At 46.3% G+C, this 16,422-nt stretch overlaps 1 protein-coding gene and 1 pseudogene across 2 annotated transcripts in view; both read left to right on the top strand.

Annotated features, from left to right (window-relative positions):
* Positions 1-16,422, top strand: part of LOC140428010 (interleukin-1 receptor accessory protein-like 1) — a 2,037,829-nt gene that overhangs the window by 1,306,339 nt on the left and 715,068 nt on the right. The window lies entirely within an intron of this gene.
* LOC140428009 (charged multivesicular body protein 4b pseudogene) lies at positions 15,122-16,316 on the top strand (annotated as a pseudogene).

A 16,422-nucleotide genomic window follows, 5' to 3' on the forward strand; every position in this document is an offset into this window, starting at 1 on the left:
AAAGAGCAAAGGTCCCAGCACTGATCCCTGTGGAACACCACTGGTCACAGCCCTCCAATTAGAAAAGCATCCCTCCATTGCTACCCTCTGCCTTCTATGGCCTAGCCAGTTCTGTATCCACCTTGCCAGTTCACCCCTGATCCCGTGTGACTTCACCTTTTGTACTAGTCTACCATGAGGGACCTTGTCAAAGGCCTTACTGAAGTCCATATAGACAACATCTACTGCCCTACCTGCATCAATCATCTTAGTGACCTCCTCGAAAAACTCTATCAAGTTAGTGAGACACGACCTCCCCTTCACAAAACCGTGCTGCCTCTCACTAATACGTCCATTTGCTTCCAAATGGGAGTAGATCCTGTCTCGAAGAATTCTCTCCAGTAATTTCCCTACCACTGAAGTAAGGCTCACCGGCCTGTAGTTCCCGGGATTATCCCTGCCACCCTTCTTAAACAGAGGAACAACATTGGCTATTCTCCAGTCCTCCGGGACATCCCCTGAAGACAGCGAGGATCCAAAGATTTCTGTCAAGGCCTCAGCAATTTCCTCTCCAGCCTCCTTCAGTATTCTGGGGTAGATCCCATCCGGCCCTGGGGACTTATCTACCTTAATATTTTTTAAGACACCCAACACCTCGTCTTTTTGGATCACAATGTGACCCAGGCTATCTACACCCCCTTCTCCAGACTCAACATCAACCAATTCCTTCTCTTTGGTGAATACTGATGCAAAGTATTCATTTAGTACCTCGCCCATTTCCTCTGGCTCCACACATAGATTCCCTTGCCTATCCTTCAGTGGGCCAACCCTTTCCCTGGCTACCCTCTTGCTTTTTATGTAAGTGTAAAAAGCCTTGGGATTTTCCTTAACAGCCTTGGGATTTTCCTTAACTTTCAAGTCTACTCCGCCATTCATTATGTTCATGGTTGATCATCCAATTCAATAGCCTAAACCCACCTTCCCCCACCCACCCCCCCACCTTCCCCCACCCACCCATATCCTTTGATCTCCTTGGCACCAAGAGCTGTACTTAACTGCTTCTTGAAAACATCCTGGGCGGGATTCTCGATCCCGCGCCGGATCGGAGAAGCGGCAGGGGGAGGCACGAATCCCGCGACGCCACTCCGATGCCGGCCCGCCGATTCTCCGGTCGCCGGAGAATTGGCGCCGGTGCGGAACCGGTCGGGGGCCGCCGCGATTCTCCCCGTGCGATGGGCCGAGTGCCTGCCGAGTCCCGCCGGCGTCGTTCTCGCGTGGTCCTACCCGGTGGAACCTCGGCGTTCTGGCTGCGGGGGGAGGCCTGGTGGGGGGGGGGATCCGATTCCGGGGAGGGCCTCCACGGTGGCCTGGCCCCCTACCAGGTGGGCTTATCCCGGTGGGGGCCCATGTTCCTCCGCGCCGGGCCCCGGTAGGTCTCCGCCATGTTGCGCGGGGCCGGCGCGGAGACGGCACCCTGTGCGCATGCGCTAACTCGCGCTGGCCGTGCTCGCACGTATCGGCAGCTGGAGCTGCGTGAAGCGCTTCAGTGCTGGCCTCCTGTGCTGCACAGGATCGCTGATCCTAGGGGCCAGATGATGCCGTCGTAAAACGCTCCGGCGTTTACAACATCGTCAACACTTAGCCCTAGGATCGGAGAATCCCACCCACAATGTTTAGGCCTCAACTAATCTCGCTGGTAACAAATTCCTCAGACTGGTTCTGGACAGCCTTACCATCAGTAACATTCTTCTTGCATCTAACTTGTTTAGTCCTGTTAGGATTTTATACATTTCATAGAATCTTAGAATTTACAGTGCAGAAGGAGGCCATTTGGCCCATCGAGTCTGCACCTGCCCTTGGAAAGAACATCTACCTAAGTCCATACCTCTACCTACCCCGTAACCCAGTGACCCCACCTAACCTTTTTGGACAATAGTGGCAATTCTTTAGCATCGCCAATCCACCTAACCTGCACATCTTTGGACTGTGGGAGGAAACCGGAGCACCCAGAGGAAACCCACGCAGGCAATTTTTTAGCATCGCCAATCCACTTAACCTGCACATCTTTGGACTGTGGGAGGAAACCGGAGCACCCAGAGGAAACCCACGCAGGCAATTTTTTAGCATCGCCAATCCACTTAACCTGCACATCTTTGGACTGTGGGAGGAAACCGGAGCACCCAGAGGAAACCCACGCAGACACAGAGAGAACATGCAGACTCCACACAGACAGTGAACCAAGCTGGGAATCGAACCTGAAACCCTGGAACTGAGAAGCAATTGTGATGACCACTGTGCTACCGTGCTGCCCTCCCCTCATTCTTCTGAAGTCTAGCGAATACAATCCTAACCGACTTAGTCTCTCCTCATACATCCAACCTGCAATCCCATGAATCAGTCTGGTAAACCTTCTCTGCACTTCCTCTGAAGCAAGAACACCCTTCCTCAGATAAGGAGACCAAAGCTGCGCATAATATTCGAGGTGTGCCCTCAGCAAGGCTCTGTATAATTGCAGCAAGACATCCGTGCTCCTGTACTTGAATCTTCACGCTATGAAGACCAACATACCATTTGTCTTTTTTACCACCTGCTGCACCTGCATGCTTACCTTCAGTTACTGGTGTATGAGGACACCCAGGTCCCGCTGCACATTCCCCTCTTCTAATTTATGGCCATTCAGATAATAGTCTGCCTTCCCGTTTGTTTCTACCAAAGTGGATAAACTCACATTTATCCAAATTATACTGCATCTGCCATTAATTTCCCGACTCACTTAACTTCAAATCACATTGAAGGATCTTTGCATCTTCCTCACAGCTCACCCTCCCACATTTGAGTCATCTGCAAATTTGGAGATGCTACATTTTGTTCCCTCATCTAAATCATTAATATGTCTTGTGAATAGCCTGGGTCTCAGCATGGATCCCTGTGGTACCCCAATAGTCACTGCCTGCAAGTTGGAAAAAGACCCAGAGTTCTATTGTGTACATGTATTTAGTGCTGAAAGCAACCTATTAATTTGAACATTTTACTTCCAATAAAAATGCTCATTGAAGAATCTGTTGTTTGAACAGTATTGACTACCTGTTTCAGGAAATGCAAAAACCAGCAGATTCAAGTTCAATTACAGCTCAGCGTAAAACTCTCCGTATTGATTGGGTCATTAAAAAGATCATAATCCACAGAAAATGTAGCAGTATCAGCATTATTTTCAAGAACCCTGACTGTTCCTGGTTGATGAGCCAATTAATTCACCAACACAGGTTAGATGCTTTGACTATAAATCCTGAATTAGATTACCTACATGAGCCAGACATCAAGTAGATGATCTCAATCAGGATATCAGGTCTTAAGTTCACTGGATTCTTTCTGTGGCAGCTTTGTTTCTGTGCTCCTGAAGCAGAGGATGTTGTGCATGATATCTTTCAGTTTGGGGTGACCTTGTCCTGAATTTTTTTTAAAAATAGGTAGATTCCAACATATCTAAATTTCAAAAGCGTGGATTCAAATAGTGTAATATTGAAAAGAAATGTTAAAAGTAACCAAGGCCAGAATTCCCTCCAGGATCCATCCAGCCGACCTGGTCACGGTTTTAAGCCAGGGCAGGCAGGGCCTCTGATGAGAAGTCCACCCTTGCCCCAAATAAGTCACCTAAATGGCCACATAATGTCCACTTAAGCACCTGTTCCCATCCAGCCTCACTTTTTAGCCTGGCAGGTGGATGATAGATAGGTGGGAGGGGGAACGAAAAATTGAACTAAGTTCAATTTTGGGTGGGAAGTGGGGAGAGGGTGGGTGGCTCCCCCATCAGAAGCCTCCTTCAGACTGGGGCACGCTTCCCTTAGGACCCCGTGAGTTCCAGATCTCCCTTCCTCCCCAGCCCGAACTATCCCCTGAGACCCCAATCACCCTTCTAGTGACACCCCCCCCCCCGCCAGTCCTTCCATATCAGTATTACCCCTTCCACTCTTGACCTCTGCCACTTACCTTTCCTCCAGTTCCCAACGTTTCATTGCAGGCAGCTAGCTGCAGTGCCTCTTCTGTTCAGAGAGCCGCCGGCCAATCTGATTGGCCAGCAGCTGTCCAAGCCAGGACTTCCTCCTGGTGGTGGGTGGAAGTCCTGCCTTCTGCCAATCAATGCTCCTTCGAGTGTGAAATTACATCATGCCTGTTGGAGTTAGCACAGCTGAACCCCTGCCCTCCTGAAAATTCTGGTCCACACTTTCTGGTAATATGTGCAAACCATTCACAGTTCAATGGATTTGCTCCCATGTTACCATGTACAATTGCTACCCTTCTGTCAGCTTGAGAGTAATACAACTAGCAAGTAATATTCTGCATTTAATTAATGAGCAGAATTTTGAGGATTCTGGGCATTGGATATGAGGATAGGTCGAATCATGGTGTGAAAGAACTTTTTCATGGGCTGTACAATATCACCAGGTGGCTAGGCCCAAGAGTCCCTAGCTGGTAGGTTTTCTGTTTACTTTCATGGAGTCACTGTCTCAGGTTACATCAGACTGTTTGAAGCTTTGGCACTCTTTACAACAAAGTATTATTCCCAAACACTCTCAAACAGAAAGACTGTTTCTACCAACTTCATGACACTTCTCCCCTCTGACTCATGTTCAGCTCATTTACTACTGAAACTCTCAACCATGCCTTTGTCACTTCCAAACTTGACTTTTCTAATGTTCTCCTAGCCAGCCTTCCATCTCTTCAGGATATTGAAAATTCTGCTGACTGCATTGCTTCCCAGACCAAGTCCTGCTCACCTATTACCTTTGCCTTGACTAATCTTCATTGAATCCTGGTCTTCAGATTGTCTTATATTCAAAATTTCTATCCTCGGCCATTGGTATCTCTGCATCTTCTCCAACCCTCCCCCATTGACCTCTCCGAATCTGGTCACTTGTGCATTTGCCCCTTCGTCACCTCATGATCATACCTTCAACACTTTGCCCCCCACATTTATAAATTCCCTGCGCTTACCTGTCTCCCTTTCCACCTTCCTCTCCTGCTTTGATTTTCCCTAAAACCCAACTCCTTGATCAAGGCTTTGATCACCTTTCTGGCATCTTCTGCACTGGTCCTGCATGTTTCTTTTATTGTCATGACTCTCGGAGGCACATGGGGATGTTTGTCCACATTCAAGGCCCTGTATAAATGTTTGTAGCTGTTTCAGCTCCTCATCCTATGCGTCCTCTACTTCCTCCCCACATGAGTTGTATTCAATGTAGTATTATGTTTTTCCTCTATTACTGGTAGAATTAAATCTGTGTAAAGCTATTAATGTATCTGAAAATGCAATGTTTTTTCACAGATTTCTTCTAGTCTTAATTTTTTGTACGTTCATGAATCTAGATGCACCCTCACATCAGACTTCAAGTTATATTCGGAAATTAGCTTGCATTTGGTCAAAGGTAGATAAATTAAAAATAAAGGCTTCACCTGGAGGTAGCACAACTACTACTGCTTGACTGGGATTTAAAACATCAGTTCACATGGTGAGAGTTAGAATTTTTGGCTGGGCAGAATGATTAGTCAAATTAGAGAAAGAGTTAAATTCTGTACTGTAGCAAGTGCTAAATAAACCAGTTTGTGTGTGAACTCAGTGAACACTCAGGAGAAAAGTAATTATCGTGAATTGAAAGCAGCATTGGAAGAAAGGTTTTCTCATGAATAGCGTGAGATAGAGCTGTGGCGGTAAAGATCACATACAAAGCAGAGACTTGGTGAGATTATTGATCAGTATGCTGACAGATTGACTGATATGGTGCACCGTGCTTGCTGGGATGAGACCAAGGATCATCAGGCTAAAATTGTGAAGGACTAGCTTACTTTTCAAAGAATACTACAGGGATATAGCTACAAAAACTGTTTACTGATGGCTCAACCATGTTAGACGTACTGGCATCAATAGACCAAAAGACAGGAAAGACAAAAGCAACACAAGTTAGCCTTTGGGGGAACCACTAACGATTGTGCATTTGCTACAACCAGAACAATGTGAAGCAAATATAATGGGCAGTGAATGAAAAGTACCACACTGTGCTACTGTTTGTAAAAACCAAGTGCGTACACAACCTCTGCTATTCTAAGCTCTTTTTCTCTTACTAGGTAGGACAAACGTGCACTTTTGTAACATTAAAGGGTATGTAACTATTTGCTTCTGTGCCAAGTTATACCAAAATAAGTCATCCTGAATATTGGCAGGTATAAAATTAGTTCCTTAGTATTGTTGCATCATATTCTTCTGATCAATGAGAATTGGTATGCTGCACTGCAATAATTTGGGAATTGCAGGAACTAAAAGGCTATAGATCTTCTCTTAGAAAGCCTCCCAGTACTATAGACCTTGGCTATTTCCACAGTCGAAAAGATTTTGGAGGTTCCTGATGCACATTTGTGAAGGTGCATGAAACAAATACAAACCTTCAAAGTTATTGAGCATTGTCACCTCTTTCAATGAAAGCTATTACAGTAGATAAAAGTTGTAAAACTGAAAGCGACAAAGAAACAACAAAATATTATAGCAACAACATCCTATAAAAGGCTTATCAAACTCATTTATCATTTTAATGGAAGCAATAATGTCCTTATTTTAAGCTCCTCTGGATAGTCAGGAACCAACTGAAATATTTCCAGGCATTTCTTGATTTGATATTCAAGCGGCAGAGACAAGTACCGAACTCCCCGTCTTTTCCAATGAACAGCCTGATCTCCACAGGCAAATGAAGTGTTTGTTGTATATTAATTGTAATGCAGATGGTGGACATTAACTGAGGATTCACTTGTGCCTTTGTGTTTGTTGGATGAAGAGGTTCATGTCAGTAATATGTATCTCTGTCATTAAATGCTTATAATATTGTGTACGATTGGCTTCAGTGCTATCCTCTATTTCTGGACTATAACACAATGGACATGAATTCTTTCCACCAGAGCACAATGAATGTCCCCACAGCCACTTACTTAGAAAGGAGCACAGTTTCCCTCTTTGCTCTCCATCACATCCAAGAGACCACAAAACGCTTGCAGCAAGCACCTATTCCAGAGCTGGGAAAACTTGTTTTATTTTCAATTGTCTTCCCAGCTGCCAGCCTCAGCAAATCAAATCCAGTAAGTTTAATAGCTGTTGACTTTAGTGTAGTGTACTCACCAAATTTACTTAGGGATTCCACATCTTGTTTGAGTCTTGTGCATCAGGAGCAGGTATCACTGACGTGCTGTTGAAACTAACATTAAATCAGCTTTCATTGTTATTGTGCAGGCCAGTTATACAGGAAGATTATTCAGGACATTGGAGCAATGAGAATTTCACCACTGATGTGCAACAGTGATTTTGATTACAGCAGCACAAGCATATTGAAGAGTTTACTTTGGTGGGGAAACTTGATAAAATATCTGCAGTGTTCGGCAATTGGATTCCAGTAGCTAAAGGATGTAAAGTATGTAAAGATGAGACCGGTGTCAAAATATTCAATTTTTCTCAGAACGAAAGATGTGGAAAGAGTTTTGAGGAGTGTCATTAGCACATGGACAACAGGCATTCAAGGAGAACCTCCACCATCACCTGTGGGAAAATAGAGTTGGACATAAATGCGACCTTACTATCAACTTCTTTGTTCAGCTCAGTTGGCTGGACAGCTGGATTGTGATGTAAAACCAGTCCAACAGCACGGGTTCCATTCCCGTACTGGCTCAGGTTATTCGTGAAGGTCCCATCTTCTCTGCTTTACCCCTTGCCTGGTGTGGTGATCCTCAGGTTAAATCACCACCAATCAGCAACACCCCCCCCCCCCCACCCCGTCAAAGGGGAAAGCAGCCAATGGTCATCTGGGACTATGGTGATTTTACTGCCTTCAGTTGAGTGTAGAATAGGACAAATTTGGTGAAGCAAGAAAAATCTTTTTTTAAATGTTCCATGAAAAAGAAAAAAGTCACTCATACTAAAGCAATATACTGTAAATGCTGGAAATCTGAAATATAACCAAAGGAAAAACTCAGCAGCTCTGGTAGCACTAACAGAGTTAACGTTTCAGATCGATGAACTCATAAAAATCATAATTGGCAGAATTTCAACTTCCAAGGGGTTGTAGGTTTAGATGCGGTGGACAGAGGGTCAGGGACCAAACATGGGGCGAAATTCTCCGGGAACGGCGCGATGTCCGCCGACTGGCGCCCAAAACGGCGCAAATCAGACGAGCATCACGCCGCCCCAAAGGTGTGGAATGCTCCACATCTTTGGGGGCCGAGCCCCAACCTTAAGGGGCTAGGTCGGCGCCGGACGAATTTCCGCCCCACCAGCTGGCGGAAAAGGCCTTTGGTGCCCCACCAGCTGGCGCGGAAATGACATCTCCGGCGGCGCATGCGAGGGAGCGTCAGCGGCCGCTGACGGCATTCCCACGCATGCGCAGTGGAGGGAGTCTCTTCTGCCTCCGCCATGGTGGAGACCGTGGCGGAGGCGGAAGGGAAAGAGTGTCCCCACGGCACAGGCCCGCCCGCGGATCGGTGGGCCCCGATCGTGGACAAGGCCACCGTAGGGGCACCCCCCGGGGCCAGATCGCCCCGCGTCCCCCCCAGAACACCGGAGCCCGCCCGCGCCGCCTTGTCCCGCCGGTAAGGTAGGTAGTTTAATTTACGCCGGCGGGACAGGGATTTTAGCGACGGGACTTCGGCCCATCCGGGCCGGAGAATCGCGCGGGGGGGCCCATTTTCTGGTTGAACCCAGACACTTGGAGATCTTGGGCGAGATTCTCCGACCCCCCGCCGGGTCGGAGAATCGCCGGGTGCTGGCGTGAATCCCGCCCCCGCCGGTTGCCAAAGTCTCCGGCACCGGATATTCGGCGGGGGCGGGAATCGCGCTGCGCCGGTTGGCAGGCCCCCCCCCCGCTCGATTCTCCGGCCCGGATGGGCCGAAGTCCCGCCGCTAAAATCCCTGTCCCGCCGGCGTAAATTAAACCACCTACCTTACCGGCGGGACAAGGCAGCGCGGGCGGGCTCCGGGGTCCTGGGGGGGGCGCGGGGGGATCTGGCCCCGGGGGGTGCCCCCACAGTGGCCTGGCCCGCGATCGGGGCCCACCAATCCGCGGGCGGGCCTGTGCCGTGGGGGCACTCTTTCCTTTCCGCCTCCACCACGGTCTCCACCATGGCGGAGGCGGAAGAGACTCCCGCCACTGCGCATGTGCGGGACTGCCGTCAGCTGCCGCTGACGCTCCCGTGCATGCGCCACCCGGAGATGTCATTTCCGCGCCAGCTGGCGGGGCACAAAAGGCCTTTTCCGCCAGCTGGCGGGGCGGAAATTCGTCCGGCGCCGACCTAGCCCCTCAAGGTTGGGGCTCGGCCCCCAAAGATGCGGAGCATTCCGGACCTTTGGGGCGGCGCGATGCCCGTCTGATTGGCGCCGTTTTGGGCGCCAGTCGGCGGACATCGCGCCGTTTCCGGAGAATTTTGCCCCTTAAGTATAATTCCTTGTTTGGCTTGGGGTTATTGAATTTAAAGACCGTGAATGTATTCGTTCAGGGTTTTGAAATTTAATGAGGGAGAGACTGGAGGTGGCACTCTCAGTTGCAAAAGATTTCCTTGGTGTGGAAGTGATTATTTGGGATGGTTTACAAAGGGAGATTAAAGCAAAACCTTTGGGTTCGGTGGAGAAGCTGCAGTTAACCTTACCGAAAGTGCTGTGGAAAGTAGAGATAATATAAGTCATAGATCAATATTTAATTTTGCCTGAGACACAGCCTGAATCATTAGAATTAGTTAGAATTCAATTGCAAATGAAGTAATTAGAAAGGCTTGAAAAAGATAAACAGAAAGGAATAGAACTGAAGAAATTGGAAATGAAAGAAAGGAGAGACTGGTAATGGCAGAAGAAAATGAAACGGAAAGATTGGCAGTGGCAGAAGAAAAGGAAAAGGAGGGACTGGCAATGGTAGAATCAAAGGAAAAATAAAGGGCATAAAAGGAAAAAGAGAAGGGGCTGGATTCTCCGACTTGGAGACTACATCCCCACGCCGGCGTGGGAACGGTGGCGGACAACTGCCACAAAAGGCCACCAATTCTCCGTCTTGCTGGGGGTTAGCAGGGAGGCAACGTAGAGCACCCAGCTCTAGCTGCCGATATGGCTTGGAGAATTGCCGGGTCCGTGACTGCGCATGCACACGGCGGTGGCCTGCAGCGGCTGCGCCGTGCATCATGGCGGATGCCACTCGCGTACCCGGCCCGCGAAAAAGACCCCCCCTTCGGCAGGCTCGAGCGCACCGGACCGTCCACCACAGTGCCCCCCAGCCACGAATAATTTCCCCCCTACCCGTAGATCGGCCCTCCCCCAACTGTGGCGGTGCTGGACTGAGTACGCTGCTGCCACGATGAGTTTGCGACGAGTGAGACCACACGCGACCCACGCCGCCGGGTACTCGCCCGGTTGGGGGTGGAGCATTGGGGGGGGTTGGCAGGCCTCAGGCAATGGCCTGAGACCATGGATACGTGGCGCAGCGTACTCGCCGGAGCATCGTGGAAGTGGCGCTGGCCCCGATTCTGTGGGGAATTTGGATTCTCCGGACCGTCGCCGAACATGGTTTCGGCATCAGCGACTGGAGAATCCAGCCATTGGCTTCTCAAAAGGAAATGAAAAGCAGGAAGATTGAGGTAGAATTGGAAAGATTAAGAAAAGATGAAAGGGATAAGGAAAAAGAGAGAATTTGAACTTCGGAAACTGGCATTGCAAGAAGAACATCAACATTGAAAGGTTGGAATTAAAGGCCTATGCTGAGGAAGGTCTAGAGGAAGAAGAAATACTGCCAGTCAAAAGCATAGTCAGGATATGTTTGAATTCAAGTATTGTCAAGATTTGATGAGAAAGATGTGGAAGTCTTTTTCATCTCAGTTGAGAAAGTGGCTGAACAATTGAATTGGCCAAAGAGCATGTGGGTACTGTTGGTTCAAACAAAAGTTGGTAGGTAGAGCTAGTGAAGTGTTTGTATCACTATCAGAGGAGGTATCTAGGGATTATGATGAGATGCGAAAAACCAGATTGAGTTCATATGAACTCGTGCCAGAAGCCTACAGACAGATGTTTAGAAGTCTAAGGAAAGACCAGGTCAGACACATACAGAATTCAAAAAAATTATGCAAAATAATTTTGATCGGCGGATGAGACCATTAAAAATAGACCATTAATTATTTTAGAGGAAGTTAAAGATTAATTTTCTGCATTAGTGAAAACTCATGTGGAAGAACATTGAGTTAAAATTACTAGACAGGTCACAGAAATGGCCGATGATTGTGAATTGGTACATAAAGCCAAGTTTAGTTTTCAACATCAATTTCAATCTGTGAAGAATAGAAACTGGGGAAATGAGAAATTCACAGGTGGTCAATGCAAAGGAGGTTTAGTTGGTGATGATAAGGAGCATGTGCCTCAGAGTAAAAAGGAAACCTATGACAGTGGGAGAGAGATAAGAAAACCTAGGTGTTTTCATTGTGATAAAGTTGGACATGTGAAAGTCGCAGTGTTGGTGGGTACTGGGAAGACAAGCTCGTTAAAATAGGATAAGTCAGTGGGGTTTATTAAAGTTGGAAGAAGAACCATTGTCCCCGATGAAAAGGTGTAACAGAGTGTACAGCCTGTTCAGAGGTTGTTGGATAAGCAGGTGCCAGAACTTTTTGAGGGTTTTATTTGTGAGTGTAAGGTTTACTCATGCGTGCAAGGTGGAGTAGGGAAGGCGATTAAGATCTTAAGGGATGCAGGAGCAATATTTAATGGTGAGAGGTAAGGAGATATGTAGTTTGAAAGGAGTATTGCCAGAAAAGGTGGTAATATGTCGAATTAGTGGTGAGAGCAGAAACGTGTCTCTATGTAAGGTAAAGTTAGAGAGTCTGGTGAAAAGTGGTGAAGTGGTCGTAGGAATAATTACCTTTTTCAGGGGTACAATTTTTCCGAGGTAATGATATAGGTGGGAGTGCAGCCTACATTGGAAAGTCAGACAACTGACATGTTGCAAGAAGTATATCTGGGAGTGTTTCCTGATTGTGTGGTAACCAGATCACAATGCCACAGGTTGAGACAGGAGGAAGAGAACTTGCGGAGTGTTGATAGAAAGGATGAGGTTCAGTTATCAGAAGCCAAGTTTGATCAGATAGTTTGTGAAGAACAATGGCAGGTGGCGGATGAAACAGATATCTTTATTTCAAGCAAGTTTGTTGAATTACAACAAAATGATTCAGAGATAAAGCTGTGATATCAGAAAGCATATATTGAAGTGGAATCTGAGTGTATACCAGAATGTTAATGCATTAGAAATAATGTATTTATGGGCAGCACGGTAGCATTGTGGATAGCACAATTGCTTCACAGCTCCAGGGTCCCAGGTTCAATTCCGGCTTGGGTCACTGTCTGTGCGGAGTCTGCACATCCTCCCCGTGTGTGCGTGGGTTTCCTCCGGGTGCTCCGGTTTTCTCCCACAGTCCAAAGATGTGCAGGTTAGGCGGATTGGCCATGATAAATTTCCCTTACTGTCCAAAATTGCCCTTAGTGTTGGGTGGGGTTACTGGGTTATGGGGATAGGGTGGAGGTGTTGACCTTGGGTAGAGTGCTCTTTCCAAGAGCCGGTGCAGACTCGATGGGCCGAATGGCCTCCTTCTGCACTGTAAATTCTATGATAATCTATGAATGAGAAATTGGAGACGGTTACATATTCAAGCAGATGAGAAATGGGCAGAAGTTCATCAAGTGGTATTAACGGTGGGTTATAGAAAGGAGATTTTGCAGGTAGAACATGAGGTTCCATTAATTGATCATTTAGGATAAAGAAAATTTGAGCAAAAATACAAATATATTTTTATTGACCTGGGCTACATAAGGGTGCAGTTTAATTTTGCCATGCATGTCACACGTGTCAGGTAGTGAAACTTCAGGCGATATTCAAACCAGTACCTTTAATATCCATTCCAGCATTTGAGTAACCTTTTACAAGGGTCCTAATTGATTGAATGGGACTCCTGCCTAAAACCAAAAGTGGGAATCAGTATCTGTTGATCATAATGGATATGTTCACTAGTTCCATTCAGAAACATTACACCTCAGAGGGTTGTAGAGGAGTTAACCACATTTTTGTTTACAAGATATGGACCACCAAAAGAAATACAATCAGATCATAAATCCAATTTTATGTCAAAGTTCTTCAAGGAAGTTAAGGATATCTTAGGAATAAAGCAATTGAACTCAATGTCGTATCATCCGGAATAACAAGGGTCATTATAAAGATAGCATCAAACTCTAAAGACCATGTTGAGGACCTATAGTCAGGAATATCCAGAGGATTGGGATAAAGGAATTCCTTTTGTACTATTTACAATTAGGGATGTACCTCATGAATCAACTAAATTCAGTTCATTTGAATTGATTTTTGATCATGAGATGAGAGGACCATTTAAATTGATCAAAAAGAAATTGATGAGTCACCGGTCAGAGATTCCATTGTTGGACTATTTGTCAAATGTTAGGGAGATTAACTAGGGCTGGTGAATTGGCTGGAAATTGTCACAACACCTGACAGAAAAAGAGACGGATAAGAAATCAAAAAATCATAGTTTGTTAGTGGGGGGAAGGTACTAGTATTGTTATCAATGGTAGGTGAACCATTAAAAGTAAGTGTTTAGGGCCGTGTGAAATTGAAAGGAAATTCAAAGTATCATCTTGCATCTTTGGCTTTGTCTATATATGTTGTCTTTTGTGTAACCTACTTCTTCACTCACCTGATGAAGGAGCTACGCTCCAAAAGCTCATGATTCCAAATAAACCTGTTGGACTTTAACCTGGTGGTGTACGAACTTAGAGTGTGTCATGTTAGTATGCTCAAAACGTATTTTGATAGAGAAGGAAAGAAGGAGAAGGTGTTAGTCATTGTAACTCAGGGAGAAGAGATAAATCCAGATGGTTCTAAATTTGACATTCCTCAAATTAAGTTGAATAATGAGGAAGAATTTAAAAATTGGATAAATTATTGAGTTATCTTCCAGAGGAAAATCAAAATGACCTAAAATAGTTATTACAGTCACATAGAGCTGTATGGTAATAAATTGGGAAGTATGAACATAATTATGCGTGAGGTAGATATAGGAAATCCCATTAAACAACATTCAGACAGGCTCAATCCACTAAAGTTAGCACAGGGAAGGAGATCGCCAACATGCTTAAAGATGACATCATCAAAGTGAGTTGCAACGATTGGAGCTCACCGATTGTCATGGTGCCAAAACTGGATGGAACACGACAATTGTGTGTGGACTATAGAAAGGTCATCAGAGTTAGGAAGTCAGATTCTTACCCTATTCCTCGTTTGGAAGACTGTGTTAAAAAGGTGAGCCAGGCACATTTTATTACCAAACTTGACTAACTTAAAGGATATTGGCAAATACGTTTATCAGACAGGGTGAAGGCAGTTTCAGCTTGTGCGACACCAAATGGAATGAAGAATGCGCCAATAACATTCCACAGATTAATCAATAAGGTCATCTTGCGTCAAAACAATTGTGCAATATACATTGACGATTTGGTGGTGTTTAGTGATAAATGGAAGGAGCATTTGGAACATTTAAATAAATGTTTGGATCGATTAAAGGAAGTTGAATTGGTGGTAAATGCGGCTCAGAGTGAATTTGCAAAAGCTCAAGTCCCCTCCTTCGGCAATACCATTGGGCATGGTCAGATGGCTCCACGGAATGTGAAGACAAAAGCTATTAGATGATTTTCCAATATCTTCAAGTTGGAGAGAGGAGTACTGAGATTTCTGGGCATGAGTGGTTTCTACCATAAATTTGTGCCACATTTCAGCAGTTCCCCTGACTGAACTTCTAAAAAAAGTACAAAATATCTCAGTGGATGCTGGACTGTTAGGAGACACGCGATAATCTGAAGACTGTGTTAATCACTGCACCAGTATTGATGACACCTAATTATGCTAAACTATTTATGGTGGCAATTGATCCGAGTGGGTGTTGGTGCTGTACAGCAGAAGGAAACAATGAAGGAATTTGAAAGACCAATCGGATATTTTTCTGAGAAACTCAACATTCACCAAAATAAATATTCGACCATCGAGAAGGAAAAAGTGGGACGCGCGGTGCGTGCTCCGGGCCTAGTGCGGCGGGTGTGAGGGAACGGAACGGAGCGGAGCGGGGCCGCCGGCGCCGGGCACCGCGGGCAGGCACCATGAGTGTGTTCGGGAAGCTGTTCGGCAGCACGGCCAAGGCGGGCAAGAGGCCGAGTCCACAGGAGGCCATCCAGAAGCTGCGGGAGACGGAGGACATGCTGACAAAGAAGCAGGAATTCCTGGAGAAAAAGATCGACCAGGAGCTGCTCACAGCCCGGAAACACGGCACCAAAAACAAGAGAGCTGCGTTACAAGCTTTAAAGCGCAAGAAGAGATATGAAAAGCAGCTGGCACAGATCGATGGCACACTGTCCACCATCGAATTCCAGAGAGAAGCATTGGAAAATGCAAACACTAACACAGAAGTTCTCAAAAACATGGGCTTTGCCGCCAAGGCCATGAAATCTGCTCATGAGAACATGGACATTGACAAAGTGGATGAACTAATGCAGGACATCACTGAGCAACAGGAATTGGCACAGGAAATCTCTGATGCAATTTCCAAACCAGTCGGGTTTGGCGAAGATTTTGATGAGGATGAGCTAATGGCTGAGTTGGAAGAGTTAGAACAGGAAGAGCTGGATAAAAACCTGCTGGAATTTGGAGGAGCAGAGAATGTGCCACTTCCCAATGTTCCTTCCACCTCCCTCCCAGCCACACCAGCCAAGAAGAAGGAAGAGGAAGATTCTGACATGCAGGATCTGGAGAACTGGGCAAATGCTGCTGCTATGTGAAGACGAGGAGCATTTTGTAAAGCACGGACTATGTTATATGTCGCAGTTGTGGGTGTTTTATTATGCAGTGGGGGTCGTGAGCAGGGCACATGTATGAATCGCCACCCGGAATGCATTTGGGGGGGGGAGGGGGGATTAGGGTGTGCAATGTGACTTTTAGCGTACTTGTACAGGAGGATGAGCAGAGAGGGAGGGGGAAAAACATACTCGATAGTACTTCTGTCCCAGCTTTCATTGGATTTTCATTTGTGGTGATTACAAGCTTCACGCCCACAACTTCCAGTACAGCTCGCTCTTCTGTGGGAGCAGTGGCCCCACTGCACTAGCCTTTGTTATATGAAGCCCTCTGTACATTTATGAAATAGAGACGCAGATTGATATTTGCAAGTGACTGAATTCTTGTAGCATGTCCATAACTGTTTGTATAATTGAGATGAAGCAACTGTTATTACAGCTGTAGTTGACTCTGTTTCCTCTTCCATTCTGATTCATTCTTAAAAACAGTTCTTGATCACCGGCCCACCTTGAAAAACAATCTGGAGGAGGCTCTTGACTTA

This window comes from Scyliorhinus torazame, chromosome 8 (assembly GCF_047496885.1).
Source record: "Scyliorhinus torazame isolate Kashiwa2021f chromosome 8, sScyTor2.1, whole genome shotgun sequence".
Lineage (NCBI taxonomy): Eukaryota > Metazoa > Chordata > Chondrichthyes > Carcharhiniformes > Scyliorhinidae > Scyliorhinus > Scyliorhinus torazame.